Source organism: Peromyscus leucopus, chromosome 1 (assembly GCF_004664715.2).
Source record: "Peromyscus leucopus breed LL Stock chromosome 1, UCI_PerLeu_2.1, whole genome shotgun sequence".
Lineage (NCBI taxonomy): Eukaryota > Metazoa > Chordata > Mammalia > Rodentia > Cricetidae > Peromyscus > Peromyscus leucopus.
In genome coordinates this window covers 44,320,044-44,334,981 of record NC_051063.1, presented here as the reverse complement: position 1 = coordinate 44,334,981, position 14,938 = coordinate 44,320,044, and the positions used below count along the sequence as shown (strand labels likewise).

The window sequence follows — 14,938 nt, the reverse complement described above, 5'->3', positions numbered from 1 at the left end:
CGTGCGCGCCGGGGTCACGACGCAGGGGCGGCTCGGAGCAGCCTGGGAGATGTAGTCCTTGGACCGTCCCCGCTAGAGGCTGCACAGCCCGCCGGGACCCCCGCCGCCGCGCCCGCCGCTGCCGGGCCGGCGCCCTCCCGTTTCCTTCCTCCAGGGGGAAAAAATGTCCTTCGGGCCGCTGTCCGGGAAGCGGCAGCATGTGGCGCTCCGCTGTCAGTAGCAACAAGGTCAGCGCCCCTTCTCCGCGTCTTGCCCCCTCAGCTCTCGCGCTCAGGTGGGACCGAGCCAGGTGAGGGGAGGTGGCTTGGAGGGCCGGTTTCTGGGCCGGGTCCCCAGCACGCCGGGCCGCGGCGGCCGGAGGTCGGGCGCTCCGGTCAGCCTCGGCCGCGTCAGAGCCCATCTTCGGGGAGGGACCGGGGGACTTAGTGCCGGGCTGCTCCCGAGGGGCGGGTGGGTAACGCGACGGTTCTCACCGGTGCCTGTGTGTGTGCGTGTGTGTGTGTGTGTGTGCGCGCGCGCGCGTGTGTGCGCCTCTGTGTGTGTGTGTGTGTGTGTGTGTGTGTGTGTGCGCGCGCGCGCCCCTGTGTCTGCCTGTGTGTGTGTGCCTCGTGTGTGTGTGTGTCTGTGTGTGTCTGTGTGTGTGTGGACGAGAGGACCACTCTGCCTTCTCAGAGGTGCCGTCGCCCAGCCCTCCAGGGCTTACCCGCGGCCCCCCCAAAGGAACGCGTTGGTGAATCAACAGCCCTTGCTTGCTCAGCTGTGGGTTGTCAGGGATGGCTCCTTCTGCAGCTGGTCACCGTTAACCATTTCTAGTCTCCTTGACACTTCTAAGCAGGTGGATCCGGGGCGAGGGATCAGAAAAGGGGAGAAGTCACAAATCATCCCTCTGTCTTCTCTGACGCCGCCGGAGGGATAGCTTTGAGGGAGGAAGGAGCTGTTGTTGACTTAAACAAATGCGTAATTTGGACGACCTGTGGCGTTATTTGGTGCTCTGATTGGTGGCATGTTTGGTAGTTTTCCATCGGTTATGCTTACATTTTGCTAAAAATGTTTGCTGTTTCTTTAAATGTGAAAATGTGAGATTTTTGAACCTGGACTCAGGCCTGTAAATCCCAGACTTGGGAAACTGAGACAGAAGGATTACCTGGAGGTCAAAGCCGCCTGGTCTGTATAATGAATTCCAGAGCAGCCTGGACTACAGTCTTTAAAAAACAAACAAACCTTCAGCAATCCTATAATGCCAGCCCTGGAGAGGTGGAGGCAGGAGGATCAGGAGTTTAAGGTCATTCGCCAGTACTAGTAAGTTCAAGTCTGTCTCAAGAGAACAAACAAAAAAGTGCATGTGGATGCCTGGGAGATCTGGGAGGTTCTTCACAAGTTCAAAACCAGCCTGGATTACAGAGACCCTATCTTAAAACAATAACCATCAGACCCACCTTTGTTTAGTATTTCTTTGGCAAGGGCAGTATCCGAAGCATAAGGATGACTCAACCTTGAGATCCTCCTGTCTAGGCCTCCCTAGTTTTTTAATTATAGGCATGGCCCACCACACCCAGATCCAACGTGTTTTCAAAATTCCTGTTTAATGTAGAATTTTGCAATCAGCTCTTATCTGTTTAAGTCTATTTTTGCTCGCTAAATACATTTGTACTATTATGTACATGGCCCAGATAAATAAATAAAAAAAATTACATACATAAAATAAAACACATAAGTTTATTTGGCCTCCAATTTCTGAAATATGCATTTTTATTTTTATTTATTTATATGAGACATGGTCTCATCATGCAGCCCTGACTAGCCTGGAATTCACTGTGCAGACTAAGCTGGCCTTGAACTCACAAACATTTGCCTGCCTCTGTCTCCTGGGATTGAAGGCTGTACCCACATACAAGGCTATTTTTATCCTTTTTTTTTGTGTCGTTACATGTATGTGTGCAGAGACCTGAGGTCAACTTTGGGGGCTTCTTCTATTGTTCTTCACCTTATTGTTTTGAGACCCAGTCTCTCCATGACCCCAGAGCTTATTGGTGGCCTAAACTAGCTGGCCAGTGAGCTCCGGGGATCTGCCTCTCCATGTGTGGCATCATCTTCCTGTCCCGTCAACCCCCCCCCCCTTCCTATGCTAGGATCGCAGGTGCCATGGGCACACCTGGCTTCTATGTGGGCAGTACAGGTCTGAACTCAGGTTTAGTGGTACATATAGGCCCCTAGAAACATGGTTTTATGAAATATTTTACGGCATTATAATTCATATCCCTTCTCATGGAAAGAGGAGTAGGTCTACCCTGGAAAGGAAAATAAGCAGTTTAATCAGGGTATCTAATATTTAACGTACTATTTATTGTTTCACGTACTATGTAAGCCTACCTCTATTGTGTGTTTCTCTTTTAAGCAGTTAACCATGTTGGATATAGACGAACACAAAATCCATTTAGCTTTGTGATTTATACTAAAGAGAATTCCAATTTATTATTGTTGTTTTGTATGTCTGGCCTTGAAAATGAACAAAAGATAATCTTGATCTTGATTTCCCTGCATCTCCTTAAAGCTACCATGATCAGCTTTTCTCTTGTTGGTTTGTTTTCTCTCTCTCTCTCTTTTCTTTTTTCTTTTTTTTTGGTTTTTCGAGACAGGGTTTCTCTGTAGCTTTGGAGCCTGTCCTGGAACTCACTTGGTAGCCCAGGATGGCTTTGAACTTACAGAGATCCGCCTGGCTCTGCCTCCCAAGTGCTGGGATTAAAGGTGTGTGCCACCACCACCCAGCTTCTTTTTTTTTTAATTAAAAAAAATTATTTATTTGTAATGTGTATAAGCATTTTGCCTGCCTGTATATTTGTGCACTACATGCAGGCAGTGTCCCCAGAGGCCAGAAGGGCATCGATCTCCTGCTACTGGGGTCACAGATAGTTGTAAGCTACCCTGTGGGTGATGGGAATCAAACCTGGGTCCTCTGGGTGAGCAGCTAGCTCTTCACAGCTGAGCCATCTCTCCAGCTTCTTTATGTTGGCTTGCCCTCACCCCCTCTCCTCCTTTTAAGACAGGATCTTGCTCTGTAGCCCTGGATGGCATGTAACTCACTAGGTAGGTAGGACAGGTTGTTTTCCATCTTGCCGAAACTCCCTTGCCTCATTTCCTTAACATTGAGATTATAGGTGTGGTTCTCACTCTGTAGTCTAGGCTGGTCCACATAGCCCACAATGTCCTTTAACGGGTGACAATTCTCTTGCCACAGACTTCCAAGTGTTAAGATCTACAGGGGTGATCCATCATACCCTACTTTAGAATTTGAATTTTACCCTAAATATAGTTCTATTGATAATAAATCCTATTTATATTAGTTTTACTATTTCAAAACTGGATTTTATATTTATAAATATAATTTTATTAATTAAATTTATACATTTATTTTACATCCTAACCTGTTTCCCCTCCCTCCTCTCCTCCCATTCCTGCCCCCTTTTATTTATATTTTTATGGAAAGTCAATTTCCTGTCTGTTTAAAAAAAACCCTTACTAGTAGAGAACAAATTCTGTTTTGGGGACTGTGGGTGTACACCAATAATAAGGCTTTATTAAACACTCCCGAGGCCCTGGATTTTGCTCCTTAGCAACATTAAGGAAAAGAGAGAGGGGCTGGAGAGAAGGCCCAGCGGTTAAGAGCACTCTTCTTCCAGAGGACCCGGGTTCAATTCCCAACACCCACATGGCAGCTCACAGTTATCTGTAACTCCAGTTCCAGGGTACCTGCCATCCTCATGCAGGCAAAACCAATGCACAGAAATTCAAAAGAGAGAGAGAATGACACCCATTGTGAAAGACCGTAGCTCAGCAGAGGGTAGTGCAGGTCACTAAGCCTGTTCAGTCCTCGGAACCCACTTGGTGGAAGGAGAGAACTGATCGCTGCAAATTCTTCTCTGACCTCCAAACTTGAACTGTGGAGCATATGCAACCCCTCCCCCCAGTTAACAAATGTTTTATAAAAGAAAAAGTATGATTCGTTTGTAGGCTACTCTATAAAGCTGGGTGCTGTGGCTCACACCTGTAATCACAGCATTTAGGAAGCTGTGAGACAGGAGGATTGCGGTTCCAGGCCAACCTGGGTTACATATTTTGTTAGTGGTCAGCCTAAGTTACAGAGTGAAACCCTGTCTCAAAACCAAGAAACAAATAAAAACTCAAAACCTCCAAATCAAAAAAGAGAGCAATAGATATAGCTGAAAAGTTAAAAAAAAAAAAAAAGTAAAAACTTCATTTTATATTAGTATAGGTCAAAAATCATGATTGATACAATTTATAAAATAAATTATTGCATTTGAAATAAATCACACATATAGCCTGGTGACACATTGAACCTGGATTTCAATATTGTCTGTCAACTTTGTTTTCTATGGCTCTTGCATTTTCCAGTAAGACTCAAGCTATTTGGAACTACAATTTACTCTTTGATTTTGAAGAAAAAAAGTCATATTTTGTTAGAAACTTGAGCTAGGCATAGTAGCACACTCCTGTGATCTCAGTACTTGGGAGGCTGAAACAGGAGAATTATCATGAATTCAGTCTATTTGGACTGAATGAGTACAAGACCAGACCAGCCAGGCCTACACTGAAAGATCCTGTCTCAGAAATCTACAGGGTGAGTCTGGTAGAATACTTGCCTGACATGAACTAAACAATACATTTGATCCTTAGCATCATTTGAAAACAGACAGATTACGCACAGGTGTTATCCCAATACCCACCTCAGTAGATAGACAGGAGGTCAGAAGTTCAGGGTCATCCTCGTCACATAGGGAAGTTCAAGGCCTGTCAGTGTGAGACGCTGTCTCCAAAAATGGTTAGAAACTTGTCTGGGCACACACTGAACCTGAACACCTGAGTTGGATCCCTGGGACCATCATGGTGGGCAGAAAGGTCTTTCACACTGACTGCCACAGCACTGCCACATGCACACCGACCCACCACCGAACACAGTGCACATGTTTTCATACATGGTTAAATTTGTGGTGAGGTAGTCAGTCAAGGGAGCAACCGGCATGACTGTAAACTTTGTTTTTTTTTCCCTATTGCTATGGTTTTATTACAAATTAATTAACTAAAGATATAAAAAGATTTTCCCTGCCTCAGAGGACAAGAATAAGAATTGACTCTGGGAGGTGGTGGTGTACCTACCCATTTAATCCCAGCACTCGGGAGGCAGAGGCAGGTGGATCTCTGTGAGTTCCAGGACAGCCAGGTCTACACAGTAAAAACCTGTCTCGAAAAACCAAAATAAATACATACATACATACTTGGTTATGAGCTATTTTAAATATATCCACAAGTTTAGAATAATGTATGATTTAATATTCTTCTATCACACTTGTTTCTCCCCACCCCCACCCTCCCAGACAGGGTTTCTCTGTGTAGCTTTGGAGCCTGTCCTGGAACTCAACTCTGTAGACCAGGCTGGCCTTGAACTCACAGAGATCTGCCTGGCACTGCCTCCCGAGTGCTGGGATTAAAGGCATGCGCCACCACCGCCCAGCTAGCACACTTGTTTTGAACTGTCTACCAAAAGAGGTAATAATGGTTTTTCAGAGAAACAGTATAACATATTAAGGTGCCCTCCAAAGAACTGTCAATTAATTGCCAAGTTTGGTGGTAAACTGTGGGCTGAACCCTCATTTTTGTCCATGAAAAGTTCTTTGTTAATTCCTTCAGCAGATGTGCCCAGAGAATTCATAATGTAAATGGGTACTATAATAGCGAATTAACTGTAATTACCCTTTAGGAGGCCTGAAAATGTTTATGCTTAGCAAATGAAAAGGTACTCACACATGAAATACCGTACAATGATAATGTGGTAGTGTATGGAAAAGTCATTTGAGTAGCATAAAAATACAAAGGAACTCACAAGTTTGTAGAAGACCCATGTGGGCTGCCATGTTACATGAGTTTGGGGCCAGATATTCAAATTTCTAAAGGTCTTATAATATAAAACCCAGAGCCAGATATTGGGGTAAATGCTGAGAGATCAGAGAGACAAAGGAACAGGTTACTGCCACGTCTCACTTCTAGGACTCCTCAGCCTGAAAAGCCTTTAGTTCCTGTCTCCTCACGCCTTATATACCTTTCTCCAACCAGCCATTAAAGGCATGTGTGCTTCCCAAGCACTGGGATTAAAGGTGTGCACCACCACTGCCTGGCTCTGTTTCTCTCCTAGACTGAGTCAATCTCATGTAGTCCAGGGTGGCTTTGAACTCACAGAGATCCAGACTGATTTTTGCCTCCCAAGTGCTAGGATTAAAGGTGTGCACCACCACCGTCTGGCATCCTTGTTTAATCTAGCGGCTTATACTGTCCTCTGATCTTCAGGCAAAGTTTATCAGGGCACACAATATATCACCACACTGCCATGTTAAAGAGAATGTCATGAAATGGGATATGGCTCTACCTTATGTAAATTAAGAGGAGAGAGGATCTTGGGTCTGGATTTAGATGAAAAGATGTAAAGACAGTTAACCTCTGTAACTCAAGGTGTAGGTCTGTTATATAACTGGAAAATGTGTTTGTCTGAGGATGTGTGAAATAATGAAAAGGCCTTGAATTAATTCAGTAGTGGGAATACAATGGGAAGTAAAACCAAGTACAGTAAAGTGAAGTTTACTGATTGGCGGGAGAATCATAATAAATGTTAACTTGGAACTGTGCACTTACAAGGAATTTTTTTTTTTTTCCGAGACAGGGTTTCTCTGTGTAGCTTTGCGCCTTTCCTGGGACTCACTTGGTAGCCTAGGCTGGCCTCGAACTCACAGAGATCCGCCTGCCTCTGCCTCCCGAGTGCTGGGATTAAAGGCGTGCGCCACCACCGCCCGGCTTACAAGGAATTATAATTAATGGTTTGACAGGGAGGCCAGGGCAAGCTTTTCTGAGGAACTGTCTAGACTACTGAGGTCTGAACACGACCAACATTAGCTAGAAAAGAGAGGCAAGAGTACTCAGGCCTAAGAACAGCATGTGCAAATGCCCTGTGCCAGAAATGGCTTTGATAAATAAAAAGACATTGAAACAAAGAGAGATATTAGAGTGACTTGATCCCCAGACATCGAGTGACTGGTAATGAAGAGCTCCATAGGCCAGTGTTAGGATTTTGTCCTTAGGAGAGATGGACACTCACATAGAGTAGGGTAGGCTGACATGAGAAAGAGACCCACTGTGTAGGAAATGGGGCTAGTTTATAGTTAGAGGTTTGTCCTGGAGATTCTGATCAGCATGTCCTAAGGAGCTGTCCTGAACTACTGTCTCTTTTTTTACACAGGGTCTTCTTATGTAGGGCAAGCTGGTCTTGATCCTCTTGCCTCAACCTCCCAACTATAAGCAAGTGCTACCTTGCCTGATTTGCTCCTAAACACTCTCCCCACCCTTCCCTTCCCCACCTTCCTTCCTTCCTTCCTTCCTTCCTTCCTTCCTTCCTTCCTTCCTTCCTTCCTTCCTTCCTTCCTTCCTTCCTTCCTTCCTTCCTTCCTTCCTTCCTTCCTTCCTTCCTTCCTTTCTTCCTTTCTTTCTTTCTTACCTTCTTCCTTACCTTCTTCCTTCCTCCCTCCCTCCCTCCCCCCCCCTCTTTTTTTTTTTGTGTGTGTTTTTTTAAGACAGAATTTCACTGTGTATCTCTGGCTGTCCTGGAACTCACTTTGAGCCAGACATGATAGTGTATGTCTTTAATACCAACACTGAAGGAAGGAAGGAAGGAAAGAGGGAGAGAGAGGGAGAGAGAAGAAGGAGGAGGAGGAGGAGAGAGAAAGAAAGTGTCTTAAAGTTACTATTCATGGTGTGATGAAACACCACGACCAAAGCAACTTGGGGAGGGAGGACAGGGTTTATTTTGTTCACAGTTCCATATAACGGTTCATCATCAAAAGCAGTGAGGGCAAGAACTCACGCAGGGCAGGAACCTGGAGGCAAGAGCGATGAAGAGGTAATGGAGGGGAGCTGTTTACTGGCTTGTTCCTCATGACTTGCTTAGCCTGCTTTCTTATAGACCCAGGACCATCAGCCCAGGGATGGCACCACCCACAGTGGGCTAAGCTCTTCCCAGTCAATCATTAATTAATCATTAAGAAAATGCCTTACAGCTGAATCTTACAGAGGCATTTTCTCAATTGAGACTCCCTTCTCTCTGATGACTCTAGCTTGTGTTAATTTGACATCAAACTAGTACAGAAAGAAAATAATTACAGGGCAGCATATTATATTTTCCCTTCTGTAGCTTAACCTTGGAATGTCCATTTTATTTAGCTATTGTGATTTCTTTAGACAGAATTTTACTTTGTAGTCTAGGATGGCCTGAAACTCACTGTGTAGCCCAGACTGGTCTTGGATTCTCCGTGGTCCTCTTGCTTCAGTCTCCTTTGTATTTGGATTATAGGCTGGAGTGCCAATTTTATGAGAAAATATATATGGAAAATAGTTTTCCTTTTTAAAACAGTCATGTGCTTCATAGAGCCACTCAAAATATGGTCTTGTAGACCCTAGAGTTTCCCCAGACCTTTTCCAGAGAATGTGTGAAGTCAGGCTATTTTCATAATAATAGGAAAGCATCGTTTGCATTTCCGCTGCATTAACATTTACACTAATGGCATAAGCAACTGCAGATAAATATTCCTTGCACATTAGCATTGTTCAGAGCATTGGACCTACACTAATGGCATTTGTTTACCACAGTATGCATGCATCAAACATTAGAGCCAAACAGTTTCCTTTACTGTTCAAGTTTAAGCAGTAAAAAAAGATTCATTTGGTTAGTCTTTACATTGGAACATTCATATTTCTCTTCTCTGTGTGATGAAATGGGTATGCTGTGTTCTTCTCCTGCACCTACAGCATGATAGCCAGGTGCAGTGGCATGCCCTTAGCCCACCTTGTCCCAGTGGCAAGGGAGATTGAAATAGGAAGATTGCTAGTTCTAGATCAGCCTGGGCTATATAACAACACTCTATTAAAGCAAACAACAACAACAACAACAACAAAATCCAAAAACAGATCAATAATAAACACAAATAGCCCAAATTGAAAATGGACAAAAGATCTGAACGGACATTTCTCTAATGATAGCAAACAAATGAAAATATGTCTATTTTTCATTAGCTATATACCATGTGGATTAAAGTATTTTTTTGTTTTCTATCTAGAATCCTTAGAACCCTTAGGATCCAGGAGATTTGTTTGTTTGTTCTGGGTTTAGATTCTGGGTATTGAGCCTAGCACTTGATCTGGTGAGTTCTTCTCAGCACATAGGCTTTGTTTTAATGTGTATATTTGCCTGTGCTCTAGTTTCTTCCCTCCTGGGGAAGTTCTTGACTCTGAATTGACTGGTAGCTGTTTGTGGCTCCTGGAATTTACTTTGAAGGTTTGCTATTTCCACAACCCTCTGTTAATGTTACACCTTCACAGGCATTCAGAGTGGCCCTTCACAGAGGCAGCTAGATTCTCTGTCGGAAGGGTTAAAGATGCCAGTGACCCTGAAATAGGAGGTGCCATGGAGAAGTGAAGACAGACTATTAAAGGGAGCAGATTGAGTTTAGAAGAACGCAGACTGCAGCCACATGCTACCCAGACCTCAAACAATTTGGAGATAATTGGCTGAAAAATTAGAAAAATCAGGCAACACTTTGGAAATGTTTTAAAAGTGAGCATTAAATATCACATGTGGGCTGGCAAGATGGCTCTGGGAGAGAACACACTTGCCACCAAGCCTGACAGCCTGAGTTCCGTTCCCAGAACTTCCATGATGGAAGGAGAGAACTGAATCCTGCAGGTTGTCTTCTGACCTCCGCATGTGCACCTGGGTGCACACAAATTCATAAATCATTTTTCAAGTGTATACTCTGGAAACCAAAGTCAAATGTACTAATTTGTTATTTTCAGTCCCAGTTTGATATTGAGAGGGAGAAAACAGGAGCCTACAATTAGTAGGAGGGTTTGTCTGCCCGCCTGCTTGCCTGCCGACTTGCCCGCCCTCCCTCCCTCTTTCCTCCCTCTTTCCTCCCTCCCTTTTCTCCTCCCTCCCTCTCTTCCTCCCTTCCTCCCCTTCATCCCTCCTTCCTCCCTCTCTTCCTTTCTAGTTTTTTGTATATGGAAGTTTTGCCTTCATGTATGTATGTGTGCTATGTATGTGCAGTGCCTTAGGAGGCCAGAAGAGGCCATTGAATCCTGGAGTTACATTTAGTTATTAGCCACCAAGTGGGTACTGGGAACCCAACCTGGGTCCTCTGTAAGAGAAGTAAATGCTCCTAACTGCTGAGCCATCCCTCCAGCTCTGAAGGGTTCTTCTTTAACCTGTCAGGTGTATCTATTAAAAAAACAAAACAAAACAAAAAAAAACACCTAGCCAACCTCATGCCAAATGGTGAATTTTGAAATGCCAAAAATTGAATTTTTCCCACGGAGCTAAAACAAGGATGTATGCTCTTGAAACCTTTAATCACCAGTGCGCTAGAGGCTCTAGTCAAGTAAGAAAAGAAGCAAAAGGTATTTGTGTTTGTATCAACTTGACACAAACAGAGTCACCTGGGAAGAGAGAGCCTCAATGAGGAAATTGGTCTGTGGGCCCATCTGTGGACATTTTCTCAGTTTCCACTTGATGTGGGAGGGCTCATAGCCCACTGTGGGTGGTGCCACCCTATCAGGTGGGCATAGGTTGTATAAGAAAGGCTGAGCAAGCCATAGAGAGAAAGCCAGTAAGCAGCATTCTTCTGTGGTCCCCACTTCAGTTCGTGCCTCCAGGGATTTTATTTGAATTCATGCCTTGACATCCTTTGATGACAGATTATAACATGTAAAGTGAAGTACATACTTCCCTCCCCAAGTTGCTTTTGATCATTGCAGGGACAGGAGCGAACTAGGACAAATTGATACTAGTCAGCTGTTGCTGAGACAGAACTAACCATGCTGTTTTTAGGGAGGGAGGATAGTGGGAGAATTTGAAGCTTTGGGCTAGAAAGAGCCATTGAATTCTCAGAATGTAATGAGCTGTTATGGAAGCTTGGAAGACAGGAATGTTGAGAGAGGTGCAGGTGACGGGGCCTGACTTTCGAGGTTTCAGCCAGTCAGCAGCTCTTCTCCATGTTTCCTGTGTTTCCTCTGGTTTGCGTTCTTCCCCTAACTTCCTTTAATGAGGACTGTGACTAGAATATGTAAGTCAAATAAACCCTCCCCTCCCCAAGTTGCCTTTGGTCAGTATTTTATCATTGCAACAGACAAGCAGACTGTTACAGCATCCATACTGGAAAGGAAGAAGAAAAACTCTTTTATTTGCTGATGAAATGATCTTGTGTTTAGAACATTTCTAAGGAGGTGACTCTCCTTTGAGTGTGTCTTACTTTTTGCTGCTCTCTGTTAGAGAAAGCACAGGCTAGAGCTGTGGGGTGTGTCTTTCTTTCTGGGAACCTCTCTCTTAGCCTTTGTGTTTAAACTATGTATTAAAAAATCTTTACTGAGGCCTGGCATAGTGGTACTCAGGAAACCCAGGCAGGTAGATTTCTGTGAATTCAAGCCTGGCCTGGTCTATATAGTAAGACCCTGTCTCAAAACAAAACACCATGAAAACTTTAATGAAAAAGATTTTAAGGTATCACACAAAACAAATATTAGAACCAAAATGCAATTTTAACAAGGTTATAGGATGTAAGATCAATATGGAAGATTTATTGTATTTTTGTACATTAGCAGTGGCCAATCTGGTAATAAAAGCAAGAGAAAGTAATTTCATTTATAAAAACATCAAAAGGCTCAAAACAGGTCTGGAGATATAGCCAACTGGTAAAAATACTTACCTAACACGTACAATGGCCCAGGTTCAATCCCTAGCACCACAGGAACTCGGTGTGGTAGTGGATGCTGGTAATCCCAACACTGAGGAGTTGAGGCTGGAAAAAGTTCAAAGTTAGCCTCTGCTATATAGTATGGTCAAGGTTAGGCTGGGCTACATGAGATTCTGTCTCAGAAAAACAACAACATTGGACTGGCAAGATGGTTCAGTGGGTAGAAATACTAGCTACACAGGTCCATAGGTTCAATCCCTGGATCCTGTGGTGGAAGAAGAGAACCAATTCTTTAAAAGTTGCCCTCTGACCTCCATGGATCCATACTCATACACTTACATGTCAAATGTACATATAATGAAGATGATAAAATAAAAACAAAATACAAAGGAATCATTTTAACAAAAGAAGTAAATAACATCTGAAAACCAAGAAATTAAAAATCCAGTAGCTGGAAAATTGGAAGAGTTTCACCAGAAAACTGAATATCATGTGTCTGTCTGTCTATCTATCTATCTCTACTATATATATTGACATCTGCTTAATATTTTAAAGCTAGTAATACTCCCTAAACTGATCTATAATTTAGGGCAATTACTGTTGAAATCTTGTAGAAAGTGACAAATTGATCCTAAAGGTCTCACAGCAATCTTGTTAGTCTAGAAGAGGCAGAAGTTTCCTGTAGAAGAAGAACCAGGACTGACAAAGACGACTCCGTGGGGAAAGGTGCTTGCTGTTAATTCTGACTACCTGAGTCTGATCCCCAGAACCGACTTGGTGCAAGGAGAGCTCCAACTTCTCAGAGTTGTCCTCTGACAGTCACACATATATCCTGGTATACGTGTGCCCCCAACTACAAAAATAAACGAAAAAGGAAGAACCAAGTTAGAGAATTTACATCCCTGACCTAAAAATGCTTTTCTTTATCATGGTGTTTGGGATGGAATCCAGGGTCGCATGCACGTTAGGCAACATCCTACCACTGAGCTGTATCTCCAGCCTCGTGTTCATTTATTTGTTTAAGACAGAATTCCTGTTGACCATGCTGGCCGGGAACTCTCCTCTCCTTATTTATCTTTCTTTATTTTGGCTTCCAACTCTATGTAGCCAAGGCTGACTTTAAACTTCTGATCTTGCCTCCACCTCAAGTGCTGATAAGTAAACAGGCAGGTGCCCCCACAGCCAGTTTACTTGATTATGGGTATTGAAGCCAAAGCTTTGCGCATGCTAGGCACACTATGAACTGAGCTACATCCTCTCCCATATTTCCTACTTTTATTTTATAACTTAAAAAACTTATTGTATCTTATTTACTCTGTGTGTGTGTGTGGGGGGGTCTGGGTGGGTGCAAGTACCTTGGCACCTGTGTGGAGGTCAGAGGACAACTTTTAAGAGTTGGTTCTCTCCCTTGGTGATGTGGGCCCTAGAGATCTTGAACTCAGGTTATGAAACTTGACAGCCATTGCCTTTCCCTGCCGAGCCATCTCAGCGGCACTCACTTCCTGGTTTGAAAAGCTCTAGAATGCTGCATTAGTCAAGATAGTATGGTAATAGTACAAAGGTAGGCATTTAGATTAGAGGGCCAGGAAGTCTATAAATACGTCCTGACATTCATAATGGTCAGTTTATTTACAAGAAGGGCACCAAAATAATGCAATAGGGGAATGTATATATTTCCATCACAGCTGGATAGCCATATGCAAGCCTCACACCATGAACAAAAGTTAGCTAAAAATGGATCAAAGACCAAAATGTAAGAGCTGAAACTGTAAAATTCTTAGAAGAAAGCATAAGCGTAAGTGCCCAGGACCTGGGGCTAGACTGTGTTTTCTTACCTACGACAGCACCAGTGACGGAAAGAACAAACTGGACTTAATCAAAATTAACAGCTCTTATGCCGGCATGGAAGTATTTTAGTCAGATGTTTTTGTGTCTATGAGGAATACCTGAGAGAGTCTAGATGTGGTGATCCATGGCTGTAATCCTAGCACTTGGATTACCTCCTCAGGTAAGAGGAGCAAGTATTCAGATATGGGTCACCACACCTAGTCTTTGTAGTGCTTTTTTTTTTTTTTTTTACAATTTATTTTATTTTGTGTATTTGTGTTTTGCCTGTATGTATGTAGGTATGTGTACCATGTGTGTACCCAGTGCTCACAGAGGTTAGAAGAGCATTGGATCCCCTAGAACTGGAATTACAGATGGTTATCAGTCACCATGTGGGTGCTGGGTATCAAACCTTGGATTCTCTGCAAGAGCAGGCAGTGCTCTTCACTGCTAAGCCATCTCTGTAGCCTCTATTTTTTAGGAGAGTACTTTGATAGTTGATTGTGTTGATATTGTATTCCCCAATATATCCTGCACCCTATTAAATTTATCTGAGGTCAGAGAACAGAACAGCCACTAGACAGACATAGAGGCCAGAAAAGGTGGCACTCACACCTTTAATCCTAGCCTTCTGGAGGCAGAGATCCATCCAGATCTCTGTGAGTTCAAAGCCACACTGGAAATATTGCCAGGCATGGTGACTCATGCCTTTAATCCCAGGAAGTGATGGCAGGAAGCAGAAAGGTATAAAAGGCATGAGGACCAGGAACTAGAGCTGGTTGAGCTTTTAGGCTTTTAGCAGCAGTTCAGCTGAGATCCATTTGGATGAGAACTCAGAGGCTTCCAGTCTGAGGAAGCAGAAGCAGCTGAGGAATTGGCAAGGTGAGGTGGCTGTGGCTTGTTCTGCTTCTCTGATCTTCCAGCGTTGACCCCAATACCTGGCTTCAGGTTTGATTTTATTAATAAGACCATTTAAGATTCATGCTACAGTTGATACTTAATTGACTCAACATTTCCAATAATAGTAATGGTAACAATACCTTACATACATAGAATGTTTAAGAAACAATGTATATTCTCACAGTTTTATCCTTAGATCTGTAATTGAGGAGACCAGGCTTCTGAAATCCTCAATAGATTTTGAAGGTCAGACACATCAGAGTAACCTTATAATTTGATCTTCAGTGTGAACAGCTTTGAGCGTGAACAAGAGCGTCATTCAGTGTGGCGGTTTAACAGCACACTCTGCTGGGAAAGTCTGTGTATACTACCCTGTCAGTAGCTGACTGTGGGCGTCTGGCTCTCAGACT

The 14,938-nt window shown here is 43.5% G+C and overlaps 1 protein-coding gene across 4 annotated transcripts in view; it reads left to right on the top strand.

The window, feature by feature from the left end:
- The window catches only part of Cpeb3 (cytoplasmic polyadenylation element binding protein 3), a 189,721-nt gene that overhangs the window by 95 nt on the left and 174,688 nt on the right, over positions 1–14,938 (top strand). Inside the window, exon 1 of one of the 4 annotated variants that reach the window (XM_028882888.2) lies at positions 41–289. The exons of 1 other annotated variant lie outside the window; for it this stretch is intronic. The gene's annotated coding sequence lies outside the window, so the exon portion shown is untranslated. Of the gene's footprint in view, positions 1–40; positions 290–14,938 lie in introns of those variants that run through there. 2 more of the 4 variants (XM_028882885.2, XM_028882882.2) reach the window with 2 other exon arrangements.